Source organism: Vicia villosa, linkage group LG6 (genome assembly GCF_029867415.1).
Source record: "Vicia villosa cultivar HV-30 ecotype Madison, WI linkage group LG6, Vvil1.0, whole genome shotgun sequence".
Taxonomy (NCBI): Eukaryota; Viridiplantae; Streptophyta; class Magnoliopsida; order Fabales; family Fabaceae; genus Vicia; species Vicia villosa.
Window position 1 is genome coordinate 47,901,724 of NC_081185.1, and position 14,575 is coordinate 47,916,298.

Genomic DNA, 14,575 nt, shown 5'->3' on the forward strand with positions numbered 1-14,575 from the left:
ATCCCTAGTCCTAGGTGATATCTACTATAGTCTAATCGTACAAAAACCTTAACAATCGCTGTCCAGCTGGTTGTTAACCGTAAATCAATCTTGTTGGTCCGACAAAGAAAGCATAAAAACCTTGTACAATTAAATTAAATAAGAAAACAAATCTATTGATGAACTCAGGAATTCAAAATCATTACAGAATCAAATCAGGGACACCCCCTAGCATTAGGGTTTAGTTACTCATATTGTTCAAAGAAAACAAAATATAAAATAGAGACATTACAAGAATTGAGATGAAAGTTGATCTTCAATCGCTTCCGTTCATGAAAACCTTCTTCTCTCCCAAACCCTTGTTTTCTCCAATCTTCAATCTTGTATCTTCTTGCCAAAAAGTCCCCTTATTCACCGTTAAAACTCTTCTAAATAGTGCAGACTCACTTAGGTTGGTTGGAAGTACCCAAAATGCCCCTTGGGTCAACACTTAATAAAAAATCACAAAAATCAGCAAAATCAGCGTTTTAGCCAACACTGGCCGTGTCAGGCAACACGGGTGGCCGTGTTGGCTTCCTGAACTTAATTTTTCAAAATCACACTCAGCACTGCTGACACGGGTGGCCGTGTTAGGTAACACGGGCCGTGTTGGTCCTTAACTTCAGAATTTGGATTTGCGTTCTTCATGAAAGTTGTAGCCCTTTTCGTTAGCAAAATTTTGCCACCGGAACCGCGTCATTCCGAGTTACGAAGCTCCAGTTATGATCAAAATACTACACGCCTGTCACGATGAGAAACATGCTGAAAATTTCTAGATCTCACACTTGCTAACACGAGTCGTGTCAGCCCCGTGAATTTCATCACTTTTGCATTTTCTTGGCCACGCTTCATCCTAACACTGCCAGTTTCAGGTGACACAGGTGGTCGTGTCAGACCTAATGTAGCTTGATTTTTCACTTCCTTCGAAACTCCCCTTTTTGTACTTTTTCGCATTGATTTGTCTCGATTTATTCCCTGGAGCCTGCAAATAGTAAAATCCACAACCAAAGCATAAAATGTAGAAGAATAAAATAAAACACTTGACAATATAAAGCAAATACGACTAAAATCAACGGTAAATAAACGTGTAAAAACCACTGATCAGTAGGGACTCGATTTTGGAATTCTTTTAGCATTGAGATTAGTTGATGACTATTGTGTTGAACATTAAGCATCACATATCAGATTGGCGTATGATTATTATTTCAGCTTAAGGTATACAGTGGATATTCGGATTGTAGAATAGTGCCACTGTAAGAGGGTTACAGATGTGACTGGATTTTGGAATAACGGGATTTCTATGAGGATTATTCGAGAAATAGCCAAAAGACGATATCATTGATTGGACTCATGATGTGAAAATACTACCTCTTAAGATGACACTCGGATTAGTTTAGCCAAAGAGTAAATTGTTGGTAACCTAATCTTGGGGAAGACTTGACCAAAGTTGTTTGGCGGATAAAGCACTAAGGAATTATTGGTATCGAAAGGAACAACTAAGATCAGTAATGAAGCGAAGTGGTTATAGAGGGTAGACTCATTGTGGCTATGTCTTGTATACTTATGGGCGTGCATGAAGTCTTAGATGACCGATGCAGCTTGGCTGTTAGAGTTCACCTTTCATCGGTGGAACTATGTAAAGTTGTTGAATATCAAGACTTTTTTTGTAAAAATTGTGTACCCTTGTGGATTGTAGGGCAGTTATGTCGTTTAAGGCTGAAGGAAGAATCGAAGTAAGAAGCTTGGTAGTACAAGGAGGTAGATGTAGAGCAGGTCAATCTGAGCATATGGGAATTAGAAGTCAGGACCAAGAATTCAACAAGCATCTGTATGACACAATAAGGATTCGTTTGGAAGTAAAGTTGGAATGTCGTCATTAGAGAGAGACGCTACACTAGAAGAGTGTGGATTCGATATAAAGGAAGAAGCCAAAGGAAAAGAAGTGGGAATCAGTACCATGTGTAGAGCAAAGGTGTTAGAACAGAAGTGTATTGGTGGATTGTGTTTCTTTGGGTGGAGTAACTTCCAGATGAAATCGCGTAGTTATCCGAAAGAGGAATTTTAGCAATGATTCATTCCCTCGTTAGAAGAAGATGTGAGAAATTATCGTCGTAATAACTGGAAGGAATTCGAGGGCGAATTCTATTTAAGGGGGGAGAGTGTAACATCCCTAATTGTCTAAGCATAAGTGTATATATTATGAGTTGTTAAGAGAATATTGGTTGGAATCAAAGAAGTTAGTTGAAATTGGACCAAATGGCAAACTTGTAGTTTACACATAGTTAAAGGACAAGGTGGTCAATTCCACTTGAATAAGTGTAGTAAGGGGTTGTTTGGTAGAATAACTTGGTATCATTCATTTGTTACAAAAAAAAAAAGAGAAAATCAGAATTGTGAGAGAGAAGTAGAGACGAAACGTGAATGGGAAGGAGAGGGAGGAAGAGTTCATCTTGCTTGATCAAGTGGGTTGCATGTCTGAATCCTTGAAGAATCTTCATCATCCAAGTGAAGCAAGCTACCATAAAAGTGGATTGCTACCAAGAATTTAAGGGATCATCAATATTCATCTCCATCTATACTTCAAGAGATTTAGGGTTTGAGAAATAAGAAGCATGAATGGGTGTTCTAAGAAATTGATGAAGGGCGCAAAATTCTGATTCCATGACCAACCTCTACTAAACAGGTGATAAATTTTTCTCTGTAACTCGTATCGATGTGAATCTTGATTTTCTGGAATCTACACAAAATTCCCTTCAGTTTAGACACTAATTTTGTTTGCTGGATGTTTGTTATGAGGTTGGAATGTGTGTTTGAAGTTGGGGGTCTGAAGCTGAATTATGCAGAAAATTTGTGTGCGAATTATCGGGCTTTGGAGTGGCACAAGCGATCAGAAGCAGAACTAGAACATCTTATCAGGTGAGTTCCATTAGTTAGGAACTTGGGGTAGGATTTTGGAACCTAGCATGATTAAGAGTTTAGATTATGATCAATACTTTGCATGTTGATTTTATGGATGAAATCTGTGTTCTTTTGATGCTTTTGTATGCCATGGAATGTTAAATTATGATAGGGTTCGAATTTGGATTGTTGGGGAACCTATGGATGAGTTAGAACACTATTGGAACTGCTTTAATGCAAGAAAAGTGTGATTTTTGCTTCGGGTTCAGTAAGAAATCGATTGCGGGGGTCAAGCAATCGATTGCATTGTGAAAAATTAGCTTTCTGCGCTTCTGGTTCAGTGAGCAATCGATTGCACACCACTGCAAATCGATTGCACCTGACAGAAAATCATCTCTTTACTGTTTCGACCATAACTGGAGTTCCGTAACTCAGAATTAGGCGCCGTTGGAGGCATTGGAAAGCTAAAGGAAAGATCTATGAGATGCTTGAGCTTACATAACCTTAGCATAATCTTAATTACTAATTAAATCCATGGGAATATCCTTTCACCTCGATTACTAAAAGATAATGATTGGATAATTGATTCGTTAACCGTTCTAAAGGCCTTGGTGCCCAAGTATTCCTTCAACTAGGTTGTGGGAAACGTGCAATGAGCAGTGATGGAAAATCAAATCTAGAAACTTACACCAAAGATGTTGATGTATGATAGCTTGTGAAGCTAACCATGTGAACCCAAAGGCGATGAGGTCTTACTATATGGTTTAACTTGTGTATGTCGGTTAACAAAATGTGGATCTGGTAAGGTGAACCCTAGGATACCTAGATCAAGAGATATGAACTGAAGCTATCCTGCTATTCCTTTTTCCTATCAGGCAACTACCTTCGAAATCCTACAATCTAACGGTGTAGTAAGTATGAGACGAGGGGTTAGAGGACAGACAAAAGGACAGTAACTGCGAGTAGGCACGTTACATATATGTTGGCTACTTCTTGTGAAGAAATTCCAAGGATGCCCCTGTGTCACATATATTACATGCATTCTCGGGCTTTGGTCTCGGGAATGGGTCCGCTCCGTAGTTCCGGAGCTATTCTTCGGGGATGAACTCCTTTTGTTGTTTCCTTACGGGTAAATTTCTATGTGAGATTTGTACCCAGGAAATTGGACGAGTTGAATCATTGTAGCGATTCAATGTCGGTTCCATGGTTCTCTATAGTCCATATGAGTTACTTACCATGTAGATTGGAAATGTACGCTTTTAGGTCTTGTTTCTGAGAGCAGATAGACAGGTAACCCAAAAGACCAGACCTTGAGGGTAGCTCCCGAGAGAAGGCTGGCAGGTAAATTCGGAAGACCTATTCTGGAGGAAACATGTACCTAATATCCAACTTGTGATATGTTTTTAGAGTATCTAATCGGGTGGTCAGTGGACACTCAATCGTGGTGCTACGAGTTAATAGGCTTTCTTGTACTGGATAGTGATGAAACCTTAGGATCTGAGATGGATATGTAGTTTATGTATGTAACCGGTAGAGCCGAGAGGACCCATAAGATAGGGGAACTCACTGAGATTTAGTAATCTCACCCCATTATTCTTATTATTTTTTCAGGTACTGTGCAAGATCGAGTTTTCTAGATGCATGGATTGAGAGCTTTTGGTCGGATGTCGTGAAGACTGTACCTGATCCTTTCTTCCGCTGTGTATCTTTATCATTGTGTAGACATATTCATTGTATCCATCTTCGTGATGATTTTGAAATGTATACATCTTATGTTATTATTCCTGACTTTTGTATGTACTCAGTACCAGTTATTAGTATTCTGCTGATATGATTCTAGACACATATTGGTAGGGTATTACAGAATATAGCACGGATGGCTGAAGGCGCACTTCCAAATAGAACAACCTGGGTTCGATCCCCATGCTACGTAGTTATTTTTTTTATTTACATTATCATAGATCCAGTGCTCCCTGTCAACTAACGCCTACGATACACCTTCGTTCTTCTCCACAAGATCTCCCTCAATACAGATCAAAAGGGCCAGAATACACAGCTCCACCGTGTACCATCATGGACAAACCACACAAGATCATAGCTAATTTTTCTGACTCTTTTTATTTATTTATTTTTTTAAATTACATAATTCCTCTTTTATTTATTTTCTTTTTCTTTATTATTTTGAAAAAAAAGACTTATTTTATTTAAACTTTTTTTATATAAACTTTTTTTTATAAAATCATATTTTCATGACTCTTTAATTTATTTAATCGAAATTTCAATTTTTCTTATAATATTAACATTATTTATATTTTAATTAATTAAAAATTAGGGTTATTTATTCATTTAGATATTTATTTATTTTATATCAAAAGTTCGATTTCGTAAAACCTTTTAGGGTTTGTTTAATATCGTAGTACTTTATTTGCCTCCTTTGGTTTAGATTAAGGTTTGTGTTTGCAATTAACGAATTGGTAATGCAATAACGTTTCTCTTCTTTGTGCCTAATTTTCAACGTTAATCAAAGATCCTTCAAGCCACGCGCCATACCAGAGCAAAAAGCTAAGTTTCTAAATCATTTTATTTTTCTTTTTATTTTGCCTTAAAATAGGGTTTCCTTAAATCGCCAGTGAACTTGTAATGCACTCACCATTATTTATTTTCCTTTTAATTTTCAGAATTGATCAAGGGTTCGAGGAAGATTAAGGCATTCAAGGGTTTTGATTTATTGTTGGTTCCTCTTATTTTCTACCTTTTATTTCCCCTTCCCCGCAGGTGTTTATTGTAATAGCGTAGGACTTTATTTTTCTGCCTTTAATTTCTGCAATTTTAAACTGCGTGGTTAGTAATCTTAGGGAGTGCAAGCCTTGAACTGAATTAGGATAACTAATTACAAGATAAATAATTGAACTTTATCACGTGATTGTTGCACCCACACACCTTTAGGGTAATCCCTCTTGTTGCCTGTTGCCTTATGATTCTGTTGCCTTTAATTATACTAAATAATAGTCATGTCCCTCGATTCCGAGGATACCTAAAGCAAGGTTGCCTAAAGAGATTGAAAATCATCTAGTCCCTCGAAGTTGCCTCGGTAAAATATGATTGTCCTGATTGCTAAGGTATCCTCGCATGATGCTTAAAAAGATTAATGACTATTATATCCTTCCCTTAGACTATCTGCCCTCTTTATGGCAAGGGACAGTCTTATGGCGAACGATACTTTTCTCGATGACCCTTAACATCCAATCGAAAGACTTCCTTCCCTCTCATGGTACGGATAGACCCTTTCGCCCGAAAAGCTAAAAGAACATTTTTTATAACTTAAGGGTAATTGCTCTTAAATGCTTGCTCAATTCAAATTCAAATTCAAAACTCTTTTCCACTCTTTTTCAAATCAAATTCAAAAAGACTACGCTTATTTACAAGCTAAAGTTCTTCTTTAAAGTTTTTACTATTCACACACGACACTTCAAATATTTTGAAAACTAAAGAGCTAAGCAATTAAGAGCTCATGGAAAACCATGGATGCAAAGGGTGCCTTACACCTTCCCTTTGTATAACCTACCCCCCGAACTCAATCTCTTTCAAAAAGGTCTTTCCTGTTCTTTTTGCCTTTCCAATTGGATAAAATAAAATTCGGTGGCGACTCTCGCTATCCGCACATTTCTAAAAAACCAGTTCGCCGTATAACAGAACTGGCGACTCTGCTGGGGATACTTCGAATAAAAGAGGGGTTACCTTAAAAGTTTAGGATTCACTTAAATGTTTTTAATTGTTTGATTTGTTTGTTTTTAAAGGCTGTTTTGGGTATTCTGTTGTGTGAAAGATCCTAACCCGGATCTGAGTACCTTAGGTAAATGGCATGAGATCAAGGAGACTGCACAGCGTATACTGATGTGGTTGATATGATGGCCATCGTTAGTGTGACACATTGGTTTGTCCTAGTGTTCCTTGGGATCCGACTTGAGGAAATGCTTGGCTGCCGCGTGGTGTCATTAAGCATTAATTTTCCCTTAGAACCTTAGTTGAACTTGACGTTGGCCTATTAGAAAGTAGCGAGATGACTGGCTTTGGTTCAGACTGAAGTTGGTTGATACTCGAAGCTACACTCATATGGACTGGACTTTCAGGACCTTTTCAGTTGGTGATTCGATTTCCGAACTGAGATAAGCGCCTTCGAGAAAGGTCAGTGATATGAGCTCCCTAGAACCAGATCTTTATATAGGACAAGTTTGAACCAACTAAACTTCAGGGGGAGGGTATGCACCTCTGGACTACATGCAAGCCTAACCTTAAGGCAATTGTGTGACTTGTTTGTGTTTGTTATCTATCTGACATCATAACATCATAAGCATCATGACATCATGACATATCAATCTACTAACCGTTCGAGGACCAAGGAATTCATCTTTGTTCTATTTTGTAGGTCATGGAGACTAGAAACACCATTCGAGTTAACTTTGTGAAGATACCTTCCGAGCTGAAACAGTTGGTATTAGAGATTCTTGGAGGTTCCCACTTCACCGAAAGACATGGTCTCTTGCCCAGTTTGGTTACGTCAGGTTTTGAAGAAGAGATGATGAGTGTACTATTTCAATTCTTCGACCCCGAGCACCATTGTTTTACTTTCCCAGATTATCAGTTGGTACCTACTATGGAGGAGTTTTTTGACATACTTGGACTCCCTATCCGAGATCAGATTCCGTTCACTGGTTTGGAAGAAATTCCAAAATTGGAAGTTATTGCTGCTGCTTTACATCTTAAGAAGTCTGAAATTGAAGGTCATTGGGAAACCAGAAGTGGAGTCAAAGGATTCCTCGCTAAGTTCTTATTCGGAAAAGCTCGCATGTTTTTTAAGACCATGAGTTATCAAGCCTTCGAAGACATATTAGCTTTAATCATTTATGGTTTAGTGCTATTCCCTAATCCTAATCAGTTCGTAGATGTACATGCCATAAAGATATTTCTGACACGCAACCCGGTTCCTACTTTGCTTGGAGACATCCTACACTCTCTTCACACTTGTACTATGAAGAAACGAGGGACTCTTATGTGTTGCACACCTTTGCTTTCTAAGTGGTTTATTTAGCACTTTCCTCGCTCAGTAATAAGGAACGACCAAGGGCTGAAATGGCATAAAAGGATAATGTCACTTTCTCATTCTAATATCCATTGGCTTTCCTTATCCAAGGAGAACGTTACTATCATCGACCGCTGTGGAAAATATCTTAATGTGCTTTTACTTGGCATACGAGGGGGTATTACTTATAATCCTTGCTCTTCCCTACGTCAGTTTGGTTACGCTCGAAGAGATGGTCCTCATCAGATGCTCATACAAGGGGTTGTGTTTGATTATGAAGATGATGCTCTAGGTCACCGCTGAAACTTTATACGAGCATGGGATATGGTGAACAGAATTGATAGCACGAGCTTGGGGCAAAGGAAATCCATTCCTTTAGGGCCTTACCTCAGATGGGTGCGCACTCGTGCTCAACGCTTCATCATGCCTTATCCATATGTTCGACCTGTGATTGTGGAACCCGAATGCGAAGAAAAGGTTCCTCAACTTATTTCTCATCCGGACATGCCAACTGATATCGAGAAACTAAAGAGATCTTGGATCCAACTAAAAGAAGAAAGAGATACTTTTGAAGCTCAATTCCGAGCTAAAGAGAAGAAAGTGTTGGAGCTTACAAGGCAACTTCAAGACGAACAGAAGGTTAACGCCTACATTGGTTCAAAGAGGAAGCGTCCATGGGAGACCTGAAGACCTTGTTTTTATATTTATTATTTTATTTTATTCTATTCCTATTTTTATGCTTTCACTTTTGTAAAAGAGAATAATAAAACAATTTACAATATTTTCTCTAAGCATTATTAATTAAATTTCTTTCTTGTTTGGTTTAAAGAAATTTGAATCCCAAGGTCCTCGAAAACATTGCATACTCATACGCATATCATTAAGAAACATTACATCGCAGGATTTTATAAGCAGGTCTCTCATCTTTCCGCTGTTTATTTCAGTAAGGAAATGGATCTCGAACAATCTGTCAAGAATCTCCAAGATCAAAATGCTAAGTTCCAAGCTTTGATCCTGAACTTGTCCAAGGGGCAAGATGAGCTGAAATCCCTTCTAACTAAGAAGGAGAAGAAGACCAGGAAACCAGTAAGCATCCTCAACATGGGGAGAAGATTCAAGGGCCCTCTCAATAAGGTCAAAGAAGCAAAAATTCCCAAAGACGATGAAGAAGAAGATGATGATGCTAGCATCAAGACCGATGCAAAGAGTAACGCCGCTTCTGCTAAGCAAGATGATGAAGAAGGAGACTACTATTATGAGGAGGACTATCCTGAGGAGAGGTACAAGCAATTGGAAGAACGTCTGAAGGCTATGAAAATCTAGAAGGTACCTGGGTTGGATTTTGAGGAATTAGGGCTCATCTCTAGAGTCGTTATCCTCCAAAGTTCAAGACCCCGACCTTCGCTGAGTATGACGGAGTCTCTTGTCCCAATATGTAACGCCCGTAAATGTGTTTTTCTGATTAATTGTGATGTTTGCTACATTTTCCTAATTTTACCGTTTTCGAGTCGAGTCAGTCGGTAAATATTAATTATGTTAATATTTTACTTATTACTTTCCATGTGTGTAATTATTATGTTTTGGGTGTTAATTGGTTAGAATTGATATTTAGTGACATTTGGGCCAAAATTAGAATTTATGAAAGTTGAGTGGGGGAAAATGAGAAGTAGAGAAATAGAAAGAGATATTTTGATATAGAGAGGAAAAGAGATATTTTGAGATAGAAAGAAAGAGAACTTGGGAAGAGAAGAGAAACAGGAGAAAAACAAAGAGAAGAAGAGAGTTGTAGAATCCAAACCAAGCTAGAGCCAAGAATCCAACCAAGGTAAGGGGGATGAATATAGTTTATCTTGATTGTATGATTCTTGTAGTTTTGTGTGTTTTGTTCTTGTTCTTGCTCTTTTCCAAGCTTGTTCAACAATGGCAAATTGTGTGTTTTGTGAGTTTTGAAGATATAAACATGATTTTGTGGTGTGTATGTGTACTATGATGATAGATATTCACATGGATCATGTTTGTTTTTCATTTCTCCATGTTTTCTTGCTTATGAAGAAATATAGGTCAAAGATAATATGTGATGATTCAACCATGTGATAATCATGGATTAGGTGTATATATAGCATGTTTGTGTTGTATTGGTGTTGGGATGAAGGTTTAAATGGGTTTTGAATGGTTTAGAGGGAGCTGAGACGGTCTGTTGCAGGACTGGTTTTTCTGGGTTTACGCAGGTCCGCTGAGCGGAGGGGGGTCCGCTGAGCGGAGGTTCTTTTGCAGGAAATCTCTGTCTGGGTCCGCTGAGCGGAGGTTCTGTATTTTCGTTTGGTGAAATCCCTGTCTGGGTCCGCTGAGCGGAGCTCAAGCGGACTGTGTGAAATTTTGTTTTTCCAAACTTCGTTTTGTTGTATCTTTTGAACCGTAGGTCGTTTCTACGCGCCGTTTGAAGTATTATGAGAACCCTTGAGTATGCTTTATGATAAGGAGGAGTGTGTTAGTGGTTGAATGAATTTTTCATAAATGTATTTTTGTGAAATGATATTTGCTAATCAAGTATGTTTTGACGGTATATGTGTGCTGTGTGAATATGAACGCCTGAGTGGCAATTTTGATGATGTATCCGCGTGGATTAATATAACCGGTGTGATGAGGATATGTGACCGAGTTATATTATCGTTGTTGTTGTTATGTAATCGAGTCGTTTGTATGCACAGCATAACATTTCAATACGTTAATGGCGGAATGCTGTTAACAGATGGCCTGCGGGCATGGTTACCAGTAGGGGCTTAATGCTCGGTAATGGAATGAGCCTAAGTGGCAAGAGGTCATCAGTGGGAGCTGCGTGCTCGATGACGACAGCCTGCGGGCTTCCTGAGTGGAATAAAGTCCCAGCATAATGCTTGGCAGGTGTATTTGTCATAATGACAAGGCGGAGTTTTACTCCGGATTTGGTACCACATGCATACGCATAGTCGGGTCTCATTCATCATCGTCAGTCTTTATAATTTATGTTATCATTCATGTATCGCATTACTTATATATTGATTGTGGTTGACTTATTGGATTATCTCGTTATATGATTCTTAATGATATTATGGGCATTACTATATTGATCATGCTTTCATTATGAATTGTATTCTCACCCTTCTGCCTTAATGTTACCTACTCGTGGGTAATGTGCAGGTGATCCGCAAGTGTAGGTGCTCTCTTTGTAGTCGTCCGTTTTGGTGTCGTCCGCTCGTGATACGTAACACCTAGGGGGGGATCGAACACTTATTTTGTAGATAATGCTTATAGGATCCTTTTGATGTATATTTGATCCTTTAGATGCATTCGTATTATGTATTGTGGATACCTTCTCATGCGATGTATTTTGGAAGAATGTTGTGGATATTTTGTTTACCGATGCATTTATATAAGTATGAATACATTCAGGTGTTTATGTGTATCCGTCCTCTTTGATTATTTGTGTTACGCATCTTTTGCGAGTATGTTATGTTTGGTTATGTGGTTACTTAAGTGTAACGCCCTAATTGTTTTTATGAATTTAATTTTTATACTCTGATATTTGTACCTATATGCCTGGGTAGAATTGGGGTGTTACATTAGTGGTATCAGAGCAGGTCGGTCTTGTCCGACCAAGTGTTGTGTCGTTTCGTCTAACAATTCTTGTGTTATTTTTTTTGGGCTTACTTCTCTTGGTGTTATTATGAAGTTTAGAGATGGCTGGACGTAATGACGCTGCTATTGCTGCTGCATTGCAAGCTATGGCTGAAGCTATGCATACGGATGAGAATGCAAGGTCTCGGAGTTTGGCGACTTTCCAGAGGGAGAATCCTCCTGTGTTTAAGGGAACGCATGACCCCGAGGGAGCCTTGACTTGGATGAAGGAGATGGAGAGGATCTTTCGTGTGATGGATTGCACGCAAGAGCAGAAAGTCAGGTATGGCACTCATCAGTTAGCTGTGGAGGCTGATGATTGGTGGCTGGAGACTTTGGCAAGGTTAGAAGCAACCGGTGAAGAGATTTCCTGGACGGTGTTCAAGAGAGAGTTTTTGAGGAAGTATTATCCGGAGGATGTCCGTGGGAAGAAAGAGACTGAGTTTCTGGCTTTGGTTCAAGGCAGCATGTCTGTGTCTGAATATGCGGCAAAGTTTAATGAACTTGTGAAATTCTACCCGCACTTTTTTGGTGAGGGAGCAGAATTTTCTAAGTGCATTAAGTTCCAGAATGGGTTACGTTCTGATATCAAGAAGGCGGTAGGGTATCAGAAGATTCGGGTGTTTCCAGATTTGGTGGACAGCTGTAGGATTTATGATGAGGATAATAATGCTCATCATAAGGTGATTAATGAAAAGAGGAACAAAGGTCCGCAGAATCGTGGGACGCCATATGATGGAGGGAAGGGTAAGCAAAAGATGAATTATGGACCTAGGTTTAGTGGGCGAGATGCTCCTGCTAAGATTGTGTGTTTTAAGTGTGGTAAACCTGGCCACAAAAGTAATGTCTACAATGGTGACTCGAGGAAATGTTTCAAGTGTGGGACGGCAGGACATTTGTCACCCGACTGTACGTTCAAGGGAATAGTGTGTTTTAATTGTGGTGAAGAAGGACACATGAGCGGCCAATGTCAGAAGAAGAAAGTTCAAGCTGGTGGGAAGGTGTTTGCTTTGGCTGGAACTCAGACGGACAAGGGTGATCGACTGATCAGAGGTACTTGTTTTATTAACGGCATTCCTTTAATTGCTATTATTGATACGGGTGCTTCGCATTGTTTTATAGCCGATGATTGTGTTAAAAGATTAGGTCTTGTTCTATCTGATTTGGGTGGTGAGATGGTTATCGATTTACCAGCAATGGGGTCGGTGATTACTTCTCTAGTTTGTAAGAATTGTCCGGTATCAATCTTCGGTAAGGACTTTACTGTTGATTTGATTTGTTTGTCGATGAACGAGTTAGACGTGGTTCTGGGAATGGATTGGTTAATGAATAATCGTGTCCATATCGATTGTTATCATAAGTTGGTGAGGTTTCCATTTCTTGAGAAGGATGTGGAATTTGATGTCTTATCTACCAAGGAGTTGAATCGACTGTTAGAAGATGGGGCACAATTGTTTGGTGTGTTTGCATCGTTGACTGTGGAGAGTCGAGCTGCAGTTGGGGATTTTCCAGTAGTGCGAGAATTTCCTGAAGTGTTTCCTGAAGACTTTTCTGATGTGCCGCCAAAGAGAGAGGTGGAGTTTTCCATAGATCTAGTTCCTGGTACGAGGCCTGTTTCTATGGCGCCGTATAGAATGTCGGCATCAGAGTTAGTGGAATTAAAGAAACAATTGGAAGAGTTGCTAGCAAAACATTTTGTGAGGCCTAGTGTTTCACCATGGGGAGCTCTAGTGTTGCTGGTAAAGAAGAAGGATGGAAGCATGAGGTTGTGTATTGATTATCGCCAGTTGAACAAGGTGACGATTAAGAATAAGTATCCGCTTCCTAGGATTGACGACTTGATGGATCAGTTGGTGGGAGCCAGTGTGTTTAGCAAGATTGATTTAAGATCTTGCTACCATCAGATTCGGGTGAAGGAAGAAGATATTCAGAAGACTGCGTTTAGGACTCGGTACGGGCATTATGAGTTTTTGGTGATGCCGTTCGGAGTTTCTAATGCACCTGGTGTGTTTACGGAGTATATGAATCACATATTCCATGATCAGTTGGATAAGTTTGTCGTGGTCTTCATAGATGACATCTTGATTTATTCTAAGTCTCAGGAAGAGCATGAGGATCATTTGCGTGTTGTGCTACAGGTTTTAAGGGAGAAGCAGTTGTATGCTAAGTTATCCAAGTGCGAGTTCTGGTTATTAGAGGTGAGTTTTCTTGGTCATGTGATTTCAGGTAACGGGATTGCAGTGGATCCATCCAAAGTAGAAGCAGTGCTACAATGGGAGGTTCCGAGATCGGTTACTGAGATCAGAAGCTTTTTAGGTTTGGCAGGTTATTATCGAAGATTCATTGAAGGCTTTTCGAAGTTGGCACTTCCGTTAACTCAGCTTACTTGCAAGGGTAAGGCGTTTATTTGGGACATAGTTTGTGAAAGGAATTTCGAAGAGTTGAAGAGAAGGTTGACTTCAGCTCCGGTTTTGGTTTTACCTGATCCTGAGGAACCGTTTGTGGTGTATTGTGATGCATCGCATATGGGGTTAGGTGGTGTTTTGATGCAGGAAGGTAAGGTGGTGGCTTACGCTTCGAGGCAGTTAAGGATTCATGAGAAGAATTATCCCACCCATGATTTAGAGTTAGCTGCGGTGGTTTTTGCATTAAAGATTTGGAGGCATTATCTCTACGGTGCAAGGTTCGAGGTCTTTAATGATCATAAGAGTTTGAAATACTTATTTGATCAGAAAGAGTTGAACATGAGACAACGTAGGTGGTTGGAATTCTTGAAGGACTATGACTTTAGCTTGAATTACCATCCTGGTAAAGCTAATGTGGTTGCCGATGCTTTGAGTCGGAAATCTTTGCATATATCCGCTATGATGGCGGAGGAGTGGGAACTTTTGGAGCAGTTTCGTGATCTTAGTTTAGTATGTGAAT